General features: G+C 40.6%; 1 protein-coding gene across 4 annotated transcripts in view; it reads left to right on the top strand.

Annotated features, from left to right (window-relative positions):
* The window catches only part of ZBTB20 (zinc finger and BTB domain containing 20), a 512445-nt gene that overhangs the window by 124818 nt on the left and 372142 nt on the right, over positions 1-15485 (top strand). For all 4 annotated transcript variants that reach the window (XM_052794817.1, XM_052794816.1, XM_052794813.1 and 1 more), the window contains exon 3: positions 2083-2204. The gene's annotated coding sequence lies outside the window, so the exon portion shown is untranslated. The remainder of the gene's footprint in view (positions 1-2082; positions 2205-15485) is intronic.

Here is a 15485-nt window from a genome sequence, read left to right as displayed (position 1 = left end):
TAGTCAGGGCGGAATTGATGCTTGTGCTCTGGGAAAGTAGCAAAAGAGATGCTTGGTACTGTAACTGTAGAGATGTAAAAGAAAATTCCTGCTCTTTATTTCCAGTTGTATTTTCTGAAGTCCTTGAAAGATTTTTCAGGAGCTTCTGGATGTCCTGGTAACAGTGGTTCTTAATCATGCACTTTATCATTTGCCTTTGGCAAGAAAGCTCAATTCTTTCCTTTTGAATGTGGGACCTTGCCTTATTGCCTCAGGGAAGCATTACTGTAATGCATGTCACTTGAGGCTAATTCAACCTGCCACTTGGAAATTGCCCCTGGTGCAGGTTGTAGCAGTGCACCATTATCTCAAGCTATTTTTCATCAGAACCAGACTGCATCTGTTCTGTATGATCTGCATAGCCTGCCAGTTTATTTTAGGTTAGCATGTGAGGTGGGGGATTTTTTTACCTATAAAGCCATGATGGGTTTGGCTTCCAGTTATGTGATAAGAGCCTTTCTTCCATGTCATACCAAAGCAGCCCTAGACATCTCAAGAGGTAGGTCCACAGCAGCTTAAACTGATCAATGTTGACGCTGCTCTGTTGCCATTCCTCCATTTGTACAGTTCTGCTGCCTCCTTAGCTCTAACCCCCAAGTTTCATGCCTGGACGTTGAGCTGCAGCTGGGGGTTGATGTGGCTGAAAACACATGGAAAAGAAATTTTCATTCAGCTGAAAGCTCCCTGAACCAGAGATTTATCCAGTCCTGGCTCAAGGATGGACCTGGGGACATGGGGCAAGGAGAGAAAAGAGCTGAGGGAAGGGTGGGATTGTGTCAGCTTCAATTCAAATTACCTTACGTCGTAGTGCAGCCACATTCTTAAGGTTCTGGAAATAATAACCCAGTGGTTTCAGCAAGATACAGCTGCGAGCATAGGGTATGATAGTTAAAGGAACCATGGCTTTGGAATTTACTTTCTTCGCTATTTTCCAAAACCTGCATTTTGGTACATATCAGAAACTCTGAAGATCACACACCTCAACCTTTCTATCCTTGAAAAGGGAAAATGATATGAAGGCTTGATTAATTTCTTTCATGAGGTTTGATTGCTATATGTCATTAGAAACAGATCAGGCGGGGGAAAAAAAAAAAGAAAACATTTTTGTAAGCAGTAGGGAATTTTCCCCTTTGAAAAAGAGCTGAAACTCCATTAAGATTTCAGCCAGCTTTAAATTAAAAATTGTGTCTGAAAATAATCTGTAATGTATTTAGAGTGCCAGCGAGGCACATCAGGGCACTATCAACGCAAGTTTCTTCTATGTACAGCCTGTGATGTGGATCCTATATCTTCAGACACAGCGTTGTTATGCCACGCGTGCTGGTGTGAGAATGCCCATCAAATTAACGCTTGGCCTTCTGCTGATCATAAAAAGCCAGTGTACCACATACCGTGTGGCTGACTGGGGCAAAGTGAATGGAGCAGATGACTGCTGGATCCTAAATACTACACCTGGCTTTGTACGCAAGCTAACTTGACCTAACACTTTTTACCATGAGTAGTCCCATTCCATTAGGTTGCAATAGGTTTGCTTACGCTCAAAAAAGTTTCACTTGTTAAGTTTCGGTAGGACAGGCCCTTAATAACATGCCTCCAGAGTGATTGGGTCTTCTTTCCCCTGTCCCTGCGCCACTGAATGTTGGTACTTTACTTTTTCTGCCCCCGCTGAGCACAAGTCATTGAGTATGATGCTGGGAAGGGGAGAGTTCTGAAGTAAAGCTCGCAGCTCCGCTATGTGGGCAGTAACAAACAGCAGACCGTTCTGTTTCACTGAGTTTCAAACGTTTGAGGGGACATGGGGATGTGCAGCATGCAGCCTGAAATCATGCTTTTTTTTCCTGCAAGATTTTTATGTCAAGTCCACATGGATGAGATTTGTGGCTGTCCTCTGCAATTGGTACTCCCACTGCAAAGCCTTTGGAGAAAAACCTTTGCTGGTGTATCGTGCTTTTGGTAGGGTCTGTATTGGAGTTCCAGCCAACTGTTTCTAAAGGTTTTTGCTTCATGTAAGATCTTAAAGATCCTTTTCTCTTCTTCTTTTAGGGAACTAGAGGGATTGACACATCCTTTACATCCTGCATTTACTCTGACCACAGTCCCTCCCTGTTCTCACAAGCGGAGCTCAGCCCTGCTTCCCTTCCTGTTGATTCCCAGTCAGCTACATGGTAAGTTTTCATTATCTCTAGACTTGTTGCCACAAGGTAAAATTCTGGCAGACTCTCTCTAAAATCCATTAGCACTGGGCATTGAGGGCAGAGTACTTCATGCCCATCAAAGATCGTTCGGTTGTATTCCAGGCTGACTGCAAGGAAAGGAAGATTGTATTGAATTAGCATTGGAGCTGAACTTCAGCATAGATTGTTATAGGAATAAAATATGAAGTAAAATATGTGACAGAATTAAATCCATCAGTTCTAATAAAGGAAACAGAAGAAAGCAAAGAAATATTGGACCCTTAAATCCCATTAACCAGGCCAGAGAGAGAATGTGTTAAAAGGGAGCTGCACTGTATCTTTTTTCATTGTTTGATGAAATAATCTTTTTCACCCTTTAAGTGGTGTGTTTAAAAATCGTGGTATTTCTGAAACAAAGAGAATACACAGCCACCGAGCTAGCTGGTTTTTATACCTTCCTTTTCTGAGTATTGTCCTTCAGTACAATACAGAGCCATTTCTTTGTTCTCACAAGCTAGCAGTTAAATTGTATGTAAATGTATGCAAATTAGATGCTGTCTAATAAAGAGAGTCATTAGATGGAAGAAATATTTAGTTGGGGGGGGAGAAAGAAAAGAAAGCAGGTGTATTTTGCAATAGAAAAACGTAAGATTGCAAAAGCTCCTCAAACTTTGGGTGAGGGCTTTTTATAAAGCCATTAAAATATTTTCTAAAAGACTTGCGCTACTCTTGGTCCTTTTTTCTGCACATTTTTTTATGTGTATATATATGTACAGTTCTGTGATCTTTTCTTATAGCATAGCCAGTCTGAGTTTTATATACATACTTGGACAGACATGTAAATATTGTATTCATAAATATTTGATTTCTTTAAATCATATAGCTATGAATTTACACATGTGTACCTTGTGTTAGGGTGTGTTTTTTGCTTACTGAGTATATACAGGTGGAATCCATGTGGTGAATTTTATTTTCATGGATTGATTTATTCGTCATATGCTCTGACTGGATACCTTCTCACTAAATCATCTTCCTCCATTTTATCAATCCCCTCCTCAACAGTTTTAAAGCTTCTTTTTTTTTTTTCTTTGCATTTTATTTATTCACTAAATCTCAGTGCCAGGTATGTTTCCATTCTTTCACTTCCATTTTCTACTAAGTAATCCCTTTTGAGGTATGGACCTGGTTTAAGCCTGAAGCAGGCATGACCTTTCTAAACACGATGAAGTCAGAGCTTTACTGTCAGGTGTCAGAGCACTAAAATGCTAGGAATGTGAAGCTTTGGGTCATCCAAGGTGGAGATTCCACACCTGTGGATGGAGCACTCGGCATCCTTCTAGGCTCTGAAAGATTTAAAATTGATTAACCTTATCTTCTTGCCACTTCTAAGGAGATAAAATTTGAGACTTTAATCTCTCTACTTTAGAATCTGTAGTCCTGCTCTTTCAGCTCTTATGTTTGGGTGGATTAGTATACATAGATGACATGGCTCAATTATTTTGAAGTCATTGCTGTATTTTGTTTCTGATGGTCAGTTATCGTGGTTCAGGCAGGCGAGCCGCTATCTGTATGTCGACTGGCATATTTTTTCTGTTGCAGTTTTGCAAGTCTGGAAGTCTAAAGGCATATATGTATATGTGTATAAAATATATGTATATAAAAATAATGTTGTTTAAATATTTACATATAAAGCCAAGGGATTGGCTTCCTTCCCAGAATTACTGGAACTACCTTCCCCAGGAACATTTGGACTTGAAAAATCTCTACAGCAACACTTTTCTTCTGAAACTAAACAACTTGTGAAATGAGTGACTAGTTCTGCACCCTTTGCTGTTCGTATAGGTTCTTTAGCTTGGGATGATGGAGAGGCCTCTGTGCATGGGTAATACATTTCTGGTTAATTATGGTAAGATTCTCTTTTATTGCTCTTTCCCCCCACATTTTCTCATTGGCTTATTTTGCGAGAGAGCATTTATGAGAGGAACTCTAGCACAGTGGGAGTATTTTTGTCACTGTGCTAGGACAGGTCCATGCAACGTGCTGCATCTGGGCCACGTGCAGTCCAGAGGCAGCAATTCCCGTCTGGAGAGCTGCAGGGCACGCGGACTGATCCCTCGGAATGAACTGACTCCCCGGTTGCCCAACCGTACTGGCTGAGCAGTCAGCAGAGAAGCCATAATGTGTGTCTGCTACCCCGTGGGAAGTGTAGGCAGGGAGTTGTAGGGAGATGGTGGAGGGTTGGCAGTGAATATTTCAGGGGCTTTTAAAGGTATAATAGAAGATGTAAGGTGGGGATTGCTCTGTGGGGAATGCAAGGAAAATCTGAGCTATAATGTGAGGATGCTAGAGAGAGATAAGGTTAATAAAGTGAGGAGAAACACGGGGTATAGTGGTGACTAAGAGGGATGAGGCCACATTAGTAAACAGAGAATGTTGGTAGTTTACGCACTCACTTGGGGCACCGCTCTTCTAGGCTGGCTGGCATTGAGTGTCCTAGGAGAACTGAGTCACTAGTGATGTAGACATTTGACACTGATGTTTTCATACAGTTTGCAATCTAGCTAGGTGTATCTACACGGGTTCTTCAGATTTTGGGAGGTGGTTGCTAGTCCTGAAACCCTAATTGGGAGTTTTACACTGGAGATGGGAGAGGCTGACGTTCAGAAAAAGTACTTTCTGTGTCTCACATTCTTGAACAGGATGCAAAACATACATATAGACAAGAATGACGCTCAGATGGGGGAAGAGTGATGCAGGCTTAGGGGCAGGAATCTGATTAATTCCGTGTTCCTCTCCAGACTTCCTGTGGTCTGGAGTAATTGTTCAGAGCAGGAGAGAATTCAGTGCCTATGTACTTTTGAGGATATGCGTCTTACTACCTTGCCCATCTTGACAATACCGGTAATACAGCTTTCCTACCCTTGAAGTACATTGCGAGGATATATGCATTAAAAGATGTGAGGCTTCTGTATCCTGTGATAATGAATCCAAAAGCAGTACTGTAGACAGATGTGGGAATTGGACCAGTGGTCCATCTGGTCAAGCGTCATCCTGTTAAACGTCTTCAGCTGCAGCAGAGGGAGGCACAAGAAATCCTAAGTTGTAATAGTGGAACAACCAATATTTTCACTAGTGATCTGGAAAGTAAATGAGAATTTTTTAAGTTGTATTTCTCAGGAGCTTGTGCATCTTTAAAAAAATAGTTTTAAGAAATAAAATATGCCGCACTAAACTAATCCTAGAGCTAACGAACAGGCATTGGGACTAGCAGCTTTTGCTATTACCTACTGCTTATTATTGTTATTATTATTATTTCTTTTTAATTATGCAAAGTGCTAATCAGTTTGATTATGCACAGTGCTAATCAGGTTAATTATGCAAAGTGCTAATCAGTTATTCTCTAAGCACACGAGGAGAGCAGAGGTGCTGGCAGTGAATGGTGGTTCTAGATGGGGGTAGTCACGGCAGTCATTCCTTATTAAAAGAGGAGTAGGTGAGATGACAGGGGTTTTTGCTTCCATTAAAAAGTAAATTAAAAAAAAAAGGCAAGCCATGAGGGTGATAGTTCTGGTGGGGTAATGTCTTCTTTCACAGCAAGGCAGACTTTTTTTCCAAGCCAGCTCATGCTGTTGGATAATTTCTGTAGGAGTTTGAGTGCACTAATTTGGGCAAATATATTGCAGAGGAGTCTTGTAATGGGTGGGGTACAAGTTGCCCCTTCTTGATAAGTCTGGATGCATAACTAGAAAATCACAAATTAAGGGAGTTTGCTCAATCTTAACATAGAGTCGCCTTTTAAGCACTGGTAAGTAGGAAACTGATAATGCAACATGAATGGCAGTTGATCATATGTTTGTATGGTGGAATGTACTGCATGAGCATACAAAATGTGTTTCTTTCAGTATAATGCCTTTACAAGCTGTAAGAATGTAGGGTGCCTTATCAGTGGAACATACGTTAGGCTGTGTTTCCTCTTCCTCTTTAGCACTAAATTATAAACTAGAATTTTGTGTTCCTGTGAAACAGGATCTGTTTTCAGTAAGCTATGTTCTTCTGATAATTACCAAAGATTCAGTGTCTCTCTTACTGTGCTCAGTGTCTAACATCTAACCAGTATTCCTTATTTGATTATGTTTCAGTGTTGGTGTGGGATATATAAGCATTACTTTTTTCAGTTAGTAATGGAGATGACATTCCCAGAGCAGAGAGCTACTTGCTCGTAAAAGTCTTGGGTAAAGGATCTTAAGAGGTTTTTTAAGTCATTAAAACAAAAGACTGCTCCTGTATAAGGCCATCAGTACTAGAAGGTTACTGCACCAGCAATGCAAGAGAAATTTTCCTTGAGAAATTAATCACTGAAGGTGCTTACTTACGGGGAGTAGTGACAGTTTTCAAGTATATTTAAGGTAGGAAGTAAAGCAAAGCATCAGTAACTTATGGCTTAAACCGGAGCCTGAAAATTAGTAGCATTGCCTTCTTGGCTTTGTGTCTACTCCACAAGACACTGACCATCAAAACAACTTTACAACCAGATGTGTGGTCACAAATACTCATCTATTCTTATAAATTCATTCTGGTGTTAGAAAGCTAGACATACTAATGGTCCACCATTAAGTCTAGTGCCTTAGATCTGGAGGAGGGGAGCATGTGATGCAAATATTTTAAGTGAGAGGGAGATACACCAGTGTCCTGAGACTTGAAATGCTTTCTTGACTGATCAGAATCCTCTGAAGTTAACGCACAGCTTCCCATAGACTGATGGTGAATCAGGTCACTGCTACCTCTAGGTGCTGCTCCAAAAGAACTTGATCTGTTTGCCTCAGACCTGAATTTGACTTGAAGTAGTCCATTCTGCAGCCAGACTGCTTCCATAGATTTACCATTTTGCTTTCATTTATTGTCAGTGGCTCCAGTGCCTGTTTACTCTTTCAGTGCACTCCACTCCTCCCTCATCGGCTCTTTGATGAGACGCAATAGCAGAGTGTGTATGATCTACCAGAATGGGGAAAACTCCGACTTCTTCATGTGATCCCTTGGCATCACGTAGCCTTGCAGGAAGCAGATGCTTACTTAGATTGCTGTACCGACAGAAAAGTGGCAGTCACACACGTTCTGGATTATTTCTCTTTCTTTTGGAGGCTGGGCATATTATATCAAAAGGGAATTAGTTTGGAAGTTATTGTGATGCTTTAGGTATGTTCTTTGCTACCATCCACATCTTTTCAAAAGGGAGTTAATCTGGAAAGAAACCCCCAAAGTTTTTGTGTTCCTATGAGTGTTTCTCCTGAGTATTTAAAAGCTGGTGTAGATAGTCAGGGGACCCTTGAAAGGCCAATAGCATAAACCACACACTGTAGTATTTGCATGTTAGAAATGTAAATCTACCTGAGGCATAATCATAACCTCTGTTGAATTTCACCATCTTGGATGGCTTGCCTCCTGATGAATTGGGGACCTGGAAAGTCAGAAAACTTGTGTTTTGCTCCTGTTTCTACTGCTTTCTTTGTAACCCTGCTAAATTGCATTACCTTGCTCTGCTTTAGTTTTTCTTGACGGCAAAGTATGAATGATGATATGGACCTAACACAGGGTCACGGTTTGAAAGGCAAATGTATTGTTTGCAAAGTGCTTTGATATCTCTGGTTTAAAGGGGTTATGGAAATGCAGTGTACTATGGGGAGTTATCTGTGTTATTAAGAAGCATCAACAAATCTTGTGATACTGTGTGAAAGAGTGCAAGATAGCCCCAAAATAGTTTGTGTATTCCTAAAAAGTGAAGCATGTGGATGGAGAAAACTCAGTTGCTTTGATGTGAGGCTAATGGCTTAGCAACAAATGAAGAAACCCCAATAAAGAAGGCTGTGCCTCCTGCGCTTTGAGAAGCGTGTCTCAAGCGAACAGAGAATTCATTTGCTTGTATGGCAGAAAGTCATTGCTTCAAAACTCCTTCTGCATCTTCCTGAGGAGCTGGTCTTCAGAGCTGCAGGCTAACTGCTACTCAACTCTGTAGAAGCTGAGTCTGCTCACTGGCATTCACAGAACTGGGAGCTGGTGGGGAATTAATAACAAAAAGATTTTAAACGTTCAGCCTGACCTTTCAAAGTTACTGACCTGCATTCAGGTTACAAATACACAGCAATTTTCTCTTGAGCTGCAAAGACTCTAAATGTTAAATCAGTAACTCGATCAGACTAGCAGCCCTTCTCCTCTCTGTTTGCTCGTGCCCAGCTGCCACGACTGGAGTAAAGGAACAAGAAAACTATCTAAACACATCCATATCTTACTGTGACACAAGTACTTGGAAGAAGCCCCACTGACATAAACTAACACAAAGTGACACTTTGTTTAAGAAGTTGTTTTGAATGTCTTCTCCCATTGATCTTCTGCAAGGGAGATAAATAAACACTGTGTGTGGTGCAGCCAGGCTGAGTATTTTTGCTCCTACGAGTGTTTATACATTCTCTGGTGGTTGTTTGTATTGCTGTTTGTTGACTGTAAATTCCAGACCTGTATGTTTGTAATGTATACATTTACAGGAGTGGTGCAGTTTTGGGAGTATGGTCAGGGGAGTGCTTTTTATGAACACAACCAGATGAATAGTGGGTGGGGTTTTTTTCCTCCTTCCAGAGTAGTGAATTAGTCTTTGTGCGCCCAGTGAAAGAGAGGGCTGCGATGGCAGGAGCTTTAGTTAAGCAGGACCTTCTGTGCTCAGATTAACGCAGGTAGGTGCGCGAGGAAAGCCACGCAGAACTCGTCTGGTAGGAATCCAGTTAGTTTAGCCTTTCATCTAATTAAGAAACAGGTCCCTTGGGCTCTCAGTTTGTTCGGTGATGATGAGGGTGATGCATGTTTTCTTTCCGGAGGAAGTGACTGAAGTTGTTACGGATGACAAAATTCCTGGTGGCAGAGACCCCTCCTGCCCCTCTGTTCCTGTTTCACAGTTCTCTCCCTTGTCTTTGAACAGAATCTTCCCTTTTTCACTTACTATTGTCAGCATCTCAATCCCTAGGATAGTGGGAGTGTGTAGAAGATTTTTGAGAACTGATGCAGGCACTTCTTCGTCCACCGAACTGAATGGGCATAGCTCCTGAACATAATGTTATGTGTAGGAGGAGTTCAGCTTAATCAGTCACCATTTCTCCCATTAGGTGGAATTTTCCTCGAACCTGTGCTTCTGTTGTGTTTGTGCAAGTTAAAATTATGTGTTTCTGATGTTCTGAATTGTTTAAAGCCTGCCTGGTGTTTTCCTTTTTGCTTTCTCATGCACATTATCTACATTTATTAGATGGAGGTTTTGCTGTCTTGCAGTTACCATTACAACAACCTCTCTCATTTGCTTATAAGTTTTACTGAGTTTTAACCATTTGTAGTTAGTTTTATTAGCTTTAAACATAATTTTTGCGGACAGCTGCTTCTGCTATGGGTGTGCTGTTTACAAATATGATGCTTGAGGAAAATACTTGGGTTTGCCCATGCTAAAATATTCTGATAACACCTTCTAAGGGTTCTTGTGCCTTCATGGTTTGGAATGATGCTTTGAAAAAAAAAATCAACTGAATGACCTTTGTGACAGGGAGGTATTTTTTCCTTTTCTTCTTGACGCTTGTGCATCTCACCACCCTGACAATAGCTGTTTCATTAAAATAAGGAGGACCTACTACCATTATCAGCTTCTTAATTAACTCAAGAGGCAGAGGTCTGTCTGGTGGGCCTGAAGGTTGCCATACTGTTGATGACCACAAAGCACTGATATGCTGGTGTGTAGCAGATTCTCGTTTTCACTTGGCTATTTGAAAATCCAGGGAATTAAATACATTTAAAAAAGGTGAAAAAATATTTCACTTATCTAAAGTCAAATCTGTGAATACTAGAATTAAAGTTGACAGAGCAGCCTTAATTCAACTTCCCTGTGCCTTTCCACTTTTTAATTATGTGATCATATGCTGTTTTCTGTGGGAACCAGTCTTCTCATAGTACACCTGATATGGACCTGGTCTGAGGTTGAAAAGAGGCTCTTTAGTAAGAGGCTGTTTTCTTTAAGATCAATTGCCTCACTTACTGCAAACACTGGAAAATGTTTAATATATGAGGCAGGAGATAGCAGAAAAAGAAAGGGTGCTCTTATTCTCAAGATTACGGTGAGAGCAGGCATGTGCTTAAAGCAAAAAAATGTGCTTGAATTGAGTTGCTTGTAAAATCAGACATTTTTAGATGGGTTACAAAGCAAGCTAGTATTTCTGCTTTCTCTTACCAGTTTACTTACTCCTTTTAACCCTTTGCTATTTCTACCTTTTAAAACATTTTATTTATTTTCCTTTAAAGAAAAAAAAAAGTCAATACCAGTAGTAACAGCCTACCCTCGTCTTGCCTTCTTTCTCATCACTTTGCTCGTATACGAAAGACATTCTTCTTTTTTTTTCCCCCCCTTTTTTTTTTTTCCCCCCTCCTCCCCATAAAATAGCAATTTCCAGGATTTTGACTTTCAGTTGGTAGGAAGTGCACTATGTTCCACATTATTCACTGACAAAAGTGCACACAACTCTTCCTGACACTTTTGACAGTTTAGTTGGAGATGCTGCTCTAAGTAGAATGTGTCTGTCTGTAGCCAGGTCCGTTTTCTAAGCACTGGGAATTCAGCTGTTTTCTTGTGAATTCTTCTTTTCATATTTTATTACTATGAAGAGAACACAAAGAGTTCTTGTTTCTTTCTTCCTCTCTCTCTTTTTTTTTTTTTTTTCTTCCCCTTCCAGTTGACACAATCAGTATTATTTGAAGGAAAAAATTACACACAGAATGGGAAATAGGGTGGGAAAATGTAATAGGATCTGCAAATCTTTTCTGTCTTGTCTGAGTAAATGAGAGCTGATGAGAGATGCAGCACAATGAGGGCTAGGGAATGCTAGCTGAACTGGTATATAAAGATTGTTTCATTTTGCTTCATTTCATTTTACTGTATTGAATTTGAAAGGGAAATTGCAGCGGACATGAAAGTTTGCTGTGGAAACACCTTGGGTTGCTGTACCCTTGACGTGAACCTGGGCAAACATGAAAAGGAACGTTAAATAAAGTGGTGTATGAATTGTGTAGGTGTACTTCTGAAGCTACTTTTTGAAGAGTGTCCTTTCTCGAAGAGTGGCCCTGCCTCTAGGGTTATTCTGCTGCTTCTGTTTTTAATCTCTTTTATTGTCCACTTAAGTTACCAATTTGGGAAAGGTGTCACTGTGGGTTTTTTTGGTTTGGGTTTGGGTTTTTTTGGTGGTTTCTTGTTTTTTTGTTTTTTTTTTTTTTTTTTTGAGCCAAAACCGTACTGATTTTCTGGCATACATTTTGCAAGATTATGTGGCAACGTCATTTTTGCATGCAGACTTTCAAGAAGACTGGAAGGACGTTATTTCTTCCCCCGTTTATGCCCCCCCTAAAGGTTCATCTCACCTTTTCAAATGAGTATAACACAGGCTAGGACAGTACTTAGGTGAACTTGTTTCTAGGTAGCATACTACTACAGCAATGCACTCATTAGTAGACAATTTCACCTTGCGTGTTACAAGCTGTAGTGCTTTTATCCAACCAGTGACTGCACAGCACTTGCTGGAAGGAGGAGCTGTAGTTAAAATCAGGTGTGAGTCAGTTTAATTTGAAAAGTTGTTTTTTGCAAATTATTGTGCTACTTTAGGCATGGATAATTTCCCCCAAATGGGCAAGGTAGGACGCCCCTGCCACCCCCCCAAGTCTAAGTCAGTCGTGGAGGTCTGAAATAATGCAGCATGAACAGCAAACATTCCCGCATAAAGTCTCTGACAACACAGATTATAAGATTTGAGACTCCTGTAGGAGCCACTACTCTTGGGAGATATATTTGATGATAAAACATATAAAGATTAAACTTTTTTCTAATCTAAATAAACAAATCGTAACGTTCAGAAGTAAGATTCAACATCCTGTTTTCAGAGTCCGGGTGGTGTGATCCCAAGGCAGGTTCATGTCATGAGCAGATTTAAGGCTCTTCCCTTGGAAAAGTTTTTTAACTTCTGGATTTTTGAGATGGGCATATTTGGCAAGAAGTTTGCTTTGTACACTCATTCCCTTACCAAAGTCCTTGAGACTGAAGAGGCTGGGGTAGTGTTGGTGGGCATGGGAAGAGAAGTGAAGGGGGATGGTTTTACTTTTCTCCAAGCAAAAGGATGGGATGGTTTAATGGCATTGTGTAATACAGCTCTTCTGCCACTCTGAGGGCAAGGGAGAGATTGGGTAATTTTTTAATTAACACCCCCCCCCCCCCCCAGCCATTACTAGAGAACACCTCTCCCTCCCTCTCAATCGAGACCTGGCAAGTGCAAGGGTATCCACAGGGAAGTGAGTGTCTCTGGATGTGACTCATTCCAAGGAGCATCTCTTGAGCTCAGTATCTGAAAACTGAGTGTCATTAAGTGCCATGGATTCATGTTGCTAGTTTGAGCACAATCCATTTTTCCCCTGGCTGTGGTTATGGAGGTGGAAGGGTTTCTCACTTTTTTTTCTCCAGGTAGACTCCGTAGGCTCAGACAGGTAAATCTCAGATAACAGAAGAAAAGTGAAGAAAAGCGATGAAAACAAAAGTTCTTCCCCCTCTAGGAGTGGGTAGCACACAGAAGAGGGAGGCAATGTTCCCAATATGATGAGTAGATATAATGGCTATGCAGCATTAAGAACAGATCTGAGAATTTAAAAGCTGGTTGAAATCCAGAACGGGTTGGGGTTTTTTGGGGGTGGGGTAGGGAGGAATGCTGTACGGCAACCAATCTTTTCTGCACATTATTTTAGTCTAAGTCTTTATGCTGTGCAGTCTGAATAGCTATCCTCTCTCATATACAATAATAATGCAAGGAATATTCTTTTTAGCAGAATAAACAAATTTTTGCTGCTTGACATGTGAAATGCTTGTACTAGTAAATTCCACAGACAGCTTCTTCCCCCCCCCCCCCCCATATTGTTTTGTCTGATTATACAACCTTGAAAGTTTAAAATTGACTGGTTTACTGTAAGAAGCATTAAGTAAATGCAATCTCTCTATTTTTAATAACAGTAGCTCAAATTTCATGTGAGATCACACTAGTCCTCCAGTGTAATTAAGTTTATGGTTTTCTTATGCACTTCAAATGCCTGTGATGTGCAGTTAATAGTATTTTTCAGACAAGTATTAGGACACCTCGGCAGCGATGCCAATGTGGGCTGGTGTCTATCAGCAGTGCAGACACCACAAAGTAATGGAAATTGCAAGACACTCTGCTATAATTTGTCTAAAAATATGCATGACAGCAAAGCTTTTTTACCTGAGTTTAGAAAGTGATAAGGCTCTGAATCAGAGCGAAGCTTCATAAATGAATCGGGCATGAAACAAGATTTTCAAGTTCGGCTCTAAGTCCAGTGTGTATTGAGAGCGAAGTATGGCTGAATAGCAGAGTTCTTCTGCATCTTGGATTTTGTGTAATGACTGTACCCCGAGTCTGGTTTCCACTACATAAATTTTAACTGTAAGCTGATGTAAGACTGCATAGGGAGTTCTGGAGGAAAGCTTTGGACAACCTTTTCATCTGTGTACGTGCACACACACACACACACACATTATTTTGTTTGTTTGTTTAAAGGAATTGTGATTTTTCAATACAAGAACATTCTTCTTTTATTTCTAAGGAAATAAAATTATACTAAAGATGCCTAAGAATTCCAGTGAAATTGCCTGAAATTATTGAAGCAAAATGTTTAATTTAATTTAAACTGGTGCAGATTTTTTGTTTATTTCAAAGAAGTTTGGATTTTCAAATATTTTGAAGATGAAGGCCAAAACTTTGAATTCATGAGGAGGAAGAATGTTTCTGACTTGGCTCCATCCGTCACGCTTGTTGAACACTGCAAGTTACAATTATACTAGGTTTGGATGTAGAGCTGGATCTGCGTTTGCATTGTGTGTCACAGCTCTGTAAATCAGAACAAGATCTGATTATTCTGGTGTCTTGGGATGTCTGGGCCTGAGTCTGCAGTGTCAAGGTTTTGGGAGTCTTGAGATTCAGCTTGGTTGTGTATAGAAGTGTTGGAATTGAGCCCCAATCCCTTTCTGAAACAATCCCCTCTGATACGATAGGACTATCAGAAGTATCGGCAGTAATGGTAAAGTTCTTACGTGTCAAAAAACCTGTCCTCCTCTAGAAAGCTGAAGTACAGCTTGCTTTATGTAAGTATTTAGGGACGTGGCAAAGACCAATGGGTAATATGTGGGGCAGCTTCTCCATGACCATCTTTTCAGCTCATGAGCTAACTCCTGTGCAATGCTTAGCTGTGTTGTGGGGATGGCAGATCTGGAAAATCTCTGGCAGTTAGCCGTAAACTAGCCCTTCCCTTCCTTTTTTGAAACAGCACATGCAAATGCTAACCACCTGTTTATTTTGTTCATGCAAATTTTTGCCCATGCAAATTTAGGCTACAGGTTTCCTTTGTTACACATAAAGAGGTTGGAATGCCCTTTCGAGTGGGAAATAACAACAAGGATAGTTTAGCGGCACCGTCTTTTTTTTCTGTTTTCTCCTTAATCAAACGAGCATCACGCAGACTTCGGCGAGACTGCTGCATCAGTGAGGACTACAGGATTTGGCCCTACAGGTATTAACTCGTGTCAGTTTTGGGGGGGAGCTCTCTTTGCCTGCTGTCTGCCTTTTTGGGGGACCGACGGGGGCAGGAAGCGGAGCGGTTGGGACGGGCTATGGGAGAACCTGCCGTGGCTTCAACTGTCCATCGCTGGCTGGGAATTGCTAGTTGACATTTGAGAGAACATGCTTTGTATGAGAAAGTGATGAGTGAATGGAAATTAAAACAAAAGGGTTGAAAATAGAGCTGTAATCAATCTAGCCCGGTATCTCAATAAACCAGGGACATTTTTTCATAGTGGATTTGGGGCAGATATCGCAGCAAGTGCCACAATAGCGGGGTCTTCCCCCCACTCCCTCCTCCCCTTCTATTAAATCTACATTTGGAAGGTGGATGGTGCTGACTCATAAATTAAATTGGAGTAATACATACAGTGTATATATATTTCTGTCACTTTGTCTCAAATTAAACACGAACCTTCTCCCCTGACAAGATGATAGAAAAGTTAATTGCTCGCCCTGGCTTTAAATTGGAATTTGAATTTGCAAAATGCTAAAGGTTTATGAGATCTAAATCATGAGGAGCTTAAATTACATTCCTGTGATAAAATATTAATAAATCAATTAAAACATAAGCCGAGTATAATATTACTTT

The sequence above is a fragment of the Harpia harpyja genome, chromosome 8, assembly GCF_026419915.1.
Source record: "Harpia harpyja isolate bHarHar1 chromosome 8, bHarHar1 primary haplotype, whole genome shotgun sequence".
NCBI classification, from domain to species: Eukaryota; Metazoa; Chordata; class Aves; order Accipitriformes; family Accipitridae; genus Harpia; species Harpia harpyja.
This window is presented reverse-complemented; position numbering and strand designations above follow the sequence as displayed.